This window comes from Oncorhynchus gorbuscha, linkage group LG19 (assembly GCF_021184085.1).
Source record: "Oncorhynchus gorbuscha isolate QuinsamMale2020 ecotype Even-year linkage group LG19, OgorEven_v1.0, whole genome shotgun sequence".
NCBI lineage: Eukaryota > Metazoa > Chordata > Actinopteri > Salmoniformes > Salmonidae > Oncorhynchus > Oncorhynchus gorbuscha.
Window position 1 is genome coordinate 70,847,400 of NC_060191.1, and position 9,133 is coordinate 70,856,532.

Below are 9,133 nucleotides of genomic sequence, written 5' to 3' on the forward strand. Positions count from 1 at the left end.
AACTGACCCTGTATATAGCTACTGTTCCTGGAACTGTCCCTGCATATAGCTACTGTTCCTGGAACTGTCCCTGTATATAGCTACTGTTCCTGGAATTGTCCCTGCATATAGCTACTGACCCTGTATATAGCTACTGACCCTGGAACTGACCCTGTATATAGCTACTGACCCTGGAACTGACCCTGTATATAGCTACTGTTCCTGGAACTGTCCCTGCATATAGCTACTGTTCCTGGAACTGTCCCTGTATATAGCTACTGTTCCTGGAATTGTCCCTGCATATAGCTACTGGCCCTGTATATAGCTACTGACCCTGGAACTGTCCCTGTATATAGCTACTGTTCCTGGAACTGTCCCTGTATATAGCTACTGTTCCTGGAACTGTCCCTGTATATAGCTACTGTTCTTGGAACTGTCCCTGTATATAGCTACTGACCCTGGAACTGTCCCTGTATATAGCTACTGACCCTGGAACTGTCCCTGTATATAGCTACGGTTCCTGGAACTGTCCCTGTATATAGCTACTGATCCTGGAACTGTCCCTGTATATAGCTACTGTTCCTGGAACTGTCCTTGTATATAGCTACTGTTCCTGGAACTGTCCCTGTACTGTATATAGCTACTGACCCTGGAACTGACCCTGTATATAGCTACTGACCCTGGGACTGTCCCTGTATATATCTACTGACCCTGGAACTGTCCCTGTATATAGCTACTGTTCCTGGAACTGACCCTGTATATAGCTACTGTTCCTGGAACTGTCCCTGTATATAGCTACTGTTCCTGGAACTGTCCTTGTATATAGCTACTGACCCTGGAACTGTCCATGTATATAGCTACTGACCCTGTATATAGCTACTGTTCTTGGAACTGTCCCTGTATATAGCTACTGACCCTGGAACTGTCCATGTATATAGCTACTGACCCTGTATATATCTACTGACCCTGGAACTGACCCTGTATATAGCTACTGACCCTGGAACTGACCCTGTATATAGCTACTGTTCCTGGAACTGTCCCTGTATATAGCTACTTACCCTGGAACTGTCCCTGTATATAGCTACTGACCCTGGAACTGACCCTGTATATAGCTACTGACCCTGGAACTCAAATCAAATCAAATCAAATTTATTCATATAGCCCTTCGTACATCAGCTGATATCTCAAAGTGCTGTACAGAAACCCAGCCTAAAACCCCAAACAGCAAACAATGCAGGTGTAAAAGCACGGTGGCTAGGAAAAACTCCCTAGAAAGGCCAAAACCTAGGAAGAAACCTAGAGAGGAACCGGGCTATGTGGGGTGGCCAGTCCTCTTCTGGCTGTGCCGGGTAGAGATTATAACAGAACATGATCAAGATGTTCAAATGTTCATAAATGACCAGCATGGTCAAATAATAATAAGGCAGAACAGTTGAAACTGGAGCAGCAGCACAGTCAGGTGGACTGGGGACAGCAAGGAGCCATCATGTCAGGTAGTCCTGGGGCACGGTCCTAGGGCTCAGGTCCTCCGAGAGAGAGAAAGAAAGAGAGAATTAGAGAGAGCATATGTGGGGTGGCCAGTCCTCTTCTGGCTGTGCCGGGTGGAGATTATAACAGGACGTGGCCAAGATGTTCAAATGTTCATAAATGACCAGCATGGTTGAATAATAGTAAGGCAGAACAGTTGAAACTGGAGCAGGAGCATGGCCAGGTGGACTGGGGACAGCAAGGAGTCCTCATGTCAGGTAGTCCTGGGACATGGTCCTAGGGCCCAGGCCAGTTGAAACTGGAGCAGCAGCATGGCCAGGTGGACTGGGGACAGCAAGGAGTCATCATGTCAGGTAGTCCTGGGGCATGGTCCTAGGGCTCAGGTCCTCCGAGAGAGAGAAAGAAAGAGAGAAGGAGAGAATTAGAGAACGCACACTTAGATTCACGCAGGACACCGAATAGGACAGGAGAAGTACTCCAGATAAACAAACTGACCCTAGCCCCCCGACACATAAACTACTGCATCATAAATACTGAAGGCTGATCCTGTATATAGCTACTGACCCTGTATATAGCTACTGACCCTGGAACTGTCCCTGTATATAGCTACTGACCCTGGAACTGATCCTGTATATAGCTACTGACCCTGGAACTGATCCTGTATATAGCTACTGACCCTGTATATAGCTACTGACGCTGGAACTGTCCCTGTATATCTGTATATAGCTACTGTTCCTGGAACTGTCCCTGTATATAGCTACTGACCCTGGAACTGTCCCTGTATATAGCTACTGACCCTGGAACTGACCCTGTATATAGCTACTGACCCTGTATATAGCTACTGTTCCTGGAACTGTCCTTGTATATAGCTACTGACGCTGGAACTGTCCCTGTATATAGCTACTGACCCTGGAACTGTCCCTGTATATAGCTACTGACCCTGGAACTGTCCCTGTATATAGCTACTGATGCTGGAACTGACCCTGTATATAGCTACTGACCCTGGGACTGTCCCTGTATATATCTACTGACCCTGGAACTGTCCCTGTATATAGCTACTGACCCTGGAACTGTCCCTGTATATAGCGTACCTACTTTCTTGATTTGTTTCTTTTTGTTGCTTGCACAGGATACAACAGGTGTAAACAGTACAGTGAAATGCTTTCCTGTGTGTGTGTGTGTGTGTGTGTGTGTGTGTGTGTGTGTGTGTGTGTGTGTGTGTGTGTGTGTGTGTGTGTGTGTGTGTGTGTGTGTGTGTGTGTGTGTGTGTGTGTGTGTGTGTGTGTGTGTGTGTGTGTGTGTGTGTGTGTGTGTGTGTGTGTGTGTGTCAGATGGCTTTGTGATGAACTACAGTACGTGACAACTTCTCTCTTCCAATCCTTTGATTCTGAAAGATTAAGTATAGTATCACTATACATACTATGTCATGCATTACCATGACAACTGCACAACCTCTGACCTCAACATCAGAAGTCATTGCTCCACACCTGTTGTGTTGTTGTGAAACCCACCTGTTGCCGTGGAAACACAGACACACACACGCGCACGCACACACACACACACACACACACACACACACACACACACACACACACACACACACACACACACACACACACACACACACACACACACACACACACACACACACACACACACACACACACACACACACACACACATCAGGAACAGTTTGGGGCGAGTTATAGAGACATGCTTGGAATCTAGATGAGCTGAGCCGTGCAATCTGTTCAGCATGCCTGCCAGAGAGTGACTCAGAACAATTTGTTTGTTTCCTTAAAGGACCGCAGTGTGTAAACCGCAAACACACATACACACACACGCACAGATTCACAAACAGTCACATGCACTCAGATACACACACACACAAGTGCACACACACACACGCAAACACACACACATACACATACACACTGACACCGACACACAGTCGTGGCTCTTGCAGAGAGAGAGAGAGAAAGGCTTCCACCAGCCTTGTATGCCTGCTCCATTTGTTTCACATTAGTGAACATCAAACAGAATCCCCCATTATCATGATCACCAGATATAGAGAAGCTCAAGGGGTATGGATCGTGAGCTCATGGGCTCCTGAGTTCCTCTGAAAGAAAATATATAATTATAGTTGGATAAATGTAGATCAACTTTTTTTTTTCCCCGCAAGGACTTATACATGATAACAACCCTCTACATCAAAACCTTCAATTCAAATCACAATTCCATGCCTAAAACCTTGATTTGGGGTGGCAGCGTAGCCTAGTGGTTAGAGCGTTGGACTAATAACCGGAAGGTTGTGAGTTCAAACCCCCGAGCTGACAAGGTACAAATCTGTCGTTCAGGCAGTTAACACACTGTTCCTAGACCAGTTAACCCACTGTTCCTAGACCAGTTAACCTACTGTTCCTAGACCAGTTAACCTACTGTTCCTAGACCAGTTAACCCACTGTTCCTAGACCAGTTAACCCACTGTTCCTAGACCAGTTAACCCACTGTTCCTAGACCAGTTAACCCACTGTTCCTAGACCAGTTAACCCACTGTTCCTAGACCAGTTAACCCACTGTTCCTAGACCAGTTAACCCACTGTTCCTAGGCCAGTTAACCCACTGTTCCTAGGCCAGTTAACCCACTGTTCCTAGACCAGTTAACCCACTGTTCCTAGACCAGTTAACCCACTGTTCCTAACCCACTGTTCCTAGACCAGTTAACCCACTGTTCCTAGACCAGTTAACCCACTGTTCCTAGGCCAGTTAACCCACTGTTCCTAGGCCAGTTAACCCACTGTTCCTAGGCCAGTTAACCCACTGTTCCTAGACCAGTTAACCCACTGTTCCTAGACCAGTTAACCCACTGTTCCTAGACCAGTTAACCCACTGTTCCTAGGCCAGTTAACCCACTGTTCCTAGACCAGTTAACCCACTGTTCCTAGGCCAGTTAACCCACTGTTCCTAGGCCAGTTAACCCACTGTTCCTAGACCAGTTAACCCACTGTTCCTAGACCAGTTAACCCACTGTTCCTAGACCAGTTAACCCACTGTTCCTAGACCAGTTAACCCACTGTTCCTAGACCAGTTAACCCACTGTTCCTAGACCAGTTAACCCACTGTTCCTAGACCAGTTAACCCACTGTTCCTAGACCAGTTAACCCACTGTTCCTAGACCAGTTAACCCACTGTTCCTAGACCAGTTAACCCACTGTTCCTAGGCCAGTTAACCCACTGTTCCTAGGCCAGTTAACCCACTGTTCCTAGGCCAGTTAACCCACTGTTCCTAGGCCAGTTAACCCACTGTTCCTAGACCAGTTAACCCACTGTTCCTAGACCAGTTAACCCACTGTTCCTAGGCCAGTTAACCCACTGTTCCTAGACCAGTTAACCCACTGTTCCTAGACCAGTTAACCCACTGTTCCTAGACCAGTTAACCCACTGTTCCTAGACCAGTTAACCCACTGTTCCTAGACCAGTTAACCCACTGTTCCTAGACCAGTTAACCCACTGTTCCTAGACCAGTTAACCCACTGTTCCTAGGCCAGTTAACCCACTGTTCCTAGACCAGTTAACCCACTGTTCCTAGACCAGTTAACCCACTGTTCCTAGACCAGTTAACCCACTGTTCCTAGACCAGTTAACCCACTGTTCCTAGACCAGTTAACCCACTGTTCCTAGACCAGTTAACCCACTGTTCCTAGGCCAGTTAACCCACTGTTCCTAGACCAGTTAACCCACTGTTCCTAGGCCAGTTAACCCACTGTTCCTAGACCAGTTAACCCACTGTTCCTAGACCAGTTAACACACTGTTCCTAGACCAGTTAACCCACTGTTCCTAGACCAGTTAACCCACTGTTCCTAGACCAGTTAACCCACTGTTCCTAGACCAGTTAACCCACTGTTCCTAGACCAGTTAACCCACTGTTCCTAGGCCAGTTAACCCACTGTTCCTAGACCAGTTAACCCACTGTTCCTAGACCAGTTAACACACTGTTCCCAGGCCGTCATTGAAAATAAGAATGTGTTCTAGTTGCCTAGTTAAATGTAGGTAAAATAAAAACTAAAATTAAAAATGTGATGCAGACTGACGGTGTGATGCAGACTGACGGTGTGATGCAGACTGACGGTGTGATGCAGACTGACAATGTGATGCAGACTGATGATGTGACACAGGCTGATGACGTGATGCGGACTGACGACGTGATGTGGCTAAAAGGCCAGGGCTTAATTATTGTGAGCTATGGGCTATGGGCTATGAGCTATGGGCTATGATCTATGAGCTATGAGCTATGGGCTATGAGCTATGGGCTATGGGCTATGAGCTATGGGCTATGAGCTATGGGCTATGAGCTATGGGCTATGGGCTATGAGCTATGGGCTATGAGCTATGGGCTATGAGCTATGAGCTATGGGCTATGGGCTATGAGCTATGGGCTATGAGCTATGAGCTATGTCCACAATGTTTAAACTCCTACAGAACACCAGACAAGGAGAGAGGGTTATCTAACTGCTGATTGGGTGAGGGTGAGGGTTAGGGTGAGTGTTATCTAACTGCTGACTGGGTCAGGGTTATCTAACTGCTGATTGGGTGAGGGTTAGGGTGAGTGTTAGCTGACTGGGTCAGGGTTATCTAACTGCTGATTGGGTGAGGGTTATCTAACTGCTGACTGGGTGAGGGTTATCTAACTGCTGATTGGGTGAAGGGATTAGACTGTGTGTCTGAATGGGAGCAGAACTACCCCTCTCCATCTCTCTATCTCCCTCTGTCTCTCCCTCCATCTCTCTCTCCCTCTCCCTCTCTCTCTCTCTCTCCCTCTCCCTCTGTCTTTCTCTCTTCCTATCTCTATCTCTCTCCCTCTCTCTCTCCCTCTCTCTCCCCCCTCTCTCCCACATCTATCTATCTATCTATCTATCTATCTATCTATCTATCTATCTATCTATCTATCTATCTATCTATCTATCTATCTATCTATCTATCCCCCCTCTCTCCCCTCTCTCCCCTCTCTCTCCCCCTCCCCCTCTCTCCCCTCTCTCCCCCTCCTCTCCCTCTCTCTCCCCCTCTCTCCCACATCTATCTATCTATCTATCTATCTATCTATCTATCTATCTATCTATCTATCTATCTATCTATCTATCTATCTATCTATCTATCTATCTATCTATCTATCTATCTATCTATCTATCCCTCTATCCCCCCCTCTCTCTCCTCTCTCCCCCCTCTCTCTCCCCTCCCCCCCCTCTCTCTCCCCTCTCTCCCCCTCTCTCTCCCCCTCTCCCCCTCTCTCTCTCTCTCTCTGTCTCGCTCTTCTCTTCACAGAACAATATACTGAACAAAAGTATGAAGCAACATGTAAAGTGTTGGTCCCAAGTTTCACGAGCTGAAATGAAACATCCCAGATGTTGTATTTCTCTAATCTTTTAAGCACATATTTGTTTACATCCCTGTTAGTGAGCATTTCTCCTTTACCAAGATAATCCATCCATCTGACACGTATGACATATCAAGAAGCTGATTAAACAGCATGATCATTACAGAGTTGCACCTCGTGCTGGGAACAATAAAAGGCCACTCTAAAATGTGCAGTTTTGTCACACGACACAATGCAACAGATGTCTCAAGCTTTGAGGGAGCTTGCGATTGGCATACTGACTGGAGGAATGTCCATCAGAGCTGTTGCCAGAAAATGTCATGTTAATTTTTCTACCATAAGCCACCTCCAACGTCATTTTAGAGAATTTGGCAGTATGTCCAATCGGCCTCAAAACCACAGACCACGTGTAACTGTAACGGATGTGAAACGGCTAGCTAGTTAGCGGTGGTGCGCGCTAAATAGCGTTTCAATCGGTGACGTCACTTGCTCTAAGACCTTGAAGTAGTAGTTCCCCTTGCTCTGCAAGGGCCGCGGCTTTTGTGGAGAGATGGGTAACGATGCTTCGAGAGTGACTGTTGTTGATGTGTGCAGAGGGTCCCTTGTTCGCACCCGGGTATGGGCGAGGGGACGGTCTAAAGTTGTACTGTTACATAACCACGCCTGCCCAGGACCTCCACACCCTGCTTCTTCGCCTGCGGGGTTTTCTGAGACCAGCCACCTGGACAGCTGATGACACTGAGGAGTATTTCTGTCTGTAATAAAGCCCTGTTGTGAGGGGAAATTAATTCTGACTGGCTGGGCCTGGTCCACTCATGGCTGCGCCCCTGCCAATTCATGTGAAATCCATAGATCAGGGCCTAATGGATTTATTTCAATTGACTTATTTCCTTATATGAACTATAACTCAGTAAAATCTTTTGAAATTGATGCATGTTGCATTTATATTTTTGTTCAGTGTATATATAAATATGTACCTGTAAAATAAAAGCAGTTTGGTGGAAGTGATGTATTTTTTCACACCCTCTCTTCACTCAGCTCCAGTCCAGTCCTCCAGCCCAGTCCAGTCCTCCAGTCCAGTCCTCCAGTCCAGTCCTCCAGCCCAGTCCAGTCCAGTCCTCCAGTCCAGTCCTCCAGTCCTCCAGCCCAGTCCAGTCCTCCAGTCCAGTCCAGTCCAGTCCAGTCCTCCAGTCCAGTCCTCCAGTCCTCCAGTCCTCCAGTCCAGTCCAGTCCAGTCCAGTCCAGTCCAGTCCAGTCCTCCAGTCCAGTCCTCCAGTCCTCCAGTCCAGTCCTCCAGTCCTCCAGTCCAGTCCAGTCCTCCAGTCCAGTCCTCCAGTCCTCCAGTCCAGTCCAGTCCAGTCCTCCAGTCCTCCAGTCCAGTCCAGTCCAGTCCTCCAGTCCAGTCCTCCAGTCCAGTCCAGTCCTCCAGTCCTCCAGTCCTCCAGTCCAGTCCTCCAGTCCAGTCCTCCAGCCCAGTCCAATCCAGTCCTCCAGTCCAGTCCTCCAGTCCTCCAGTCCTCCAGCCCAGTCCAGTCCAGTCCTCCAGTCCAGTCTAATCCAGTCCAGTCCAGTCCACCAGTCCAGTCCTCCAGTCCTCCAGTCCAGTCCAGTCCAGTCCTCCAGTCCAGTCCTCCAGTCCAGTTCTCCAGTCCAGTCCAGTCCTCCAGTCCAGTCCTCCAGTCCTCCAGTCCAGTCCAGTCCAGTCCTCCAGTCCAGTCCTCCAGTCCAGTTCTCCAGTCCAGTCCAGTCCTCCAGTCCAGTCCAGTCATCCAGTCCTCCAGTCCAGTCCTCCAGTCCAGTCCTCCAGACCAGTCCAGTCCTCCAGTCCAATCCAATCCAATCCAATCCAATCTAATCCAGTCCAGTCCTCCAGTCCAGTCCTCCAGTCCAGTCCAATCCAATCCAATCCAATCCAGTCCAGTCCTCCAGTCCAGTCCAATCCAATCCAGTCCAGTCCTCCAATCCAGTCCAGTCCTCCAGTCCAGTCCAGTCCTCCAGTCCAGTCCTCCAGTCCAGTCCTCCAGTCCTCCAGTCCAGTCCTCCAGTCCAGTCCTCCAGTCCTCCAGCCCAGTCCAGTCCTCCAGTCCAGTCCAGTCCAGTCCAGTCCAGTCCAGTCCTCCAGTCCTCCAGTCCTCCAGTCCAGTCCAGTCCAGTCCAGTCCAGTCCTCCAGTCCAGTCCTCCAGTCCTCCAGTCCAGTCCTCCAGTCCTCCAGTCCAGTCCAGTCCTCCAGTCCAGTCCTCCAGTCCTCCAGTCCAGTCCAGTCCAGTCCTCCAGTCCTCCAGTCCAGTCCAGT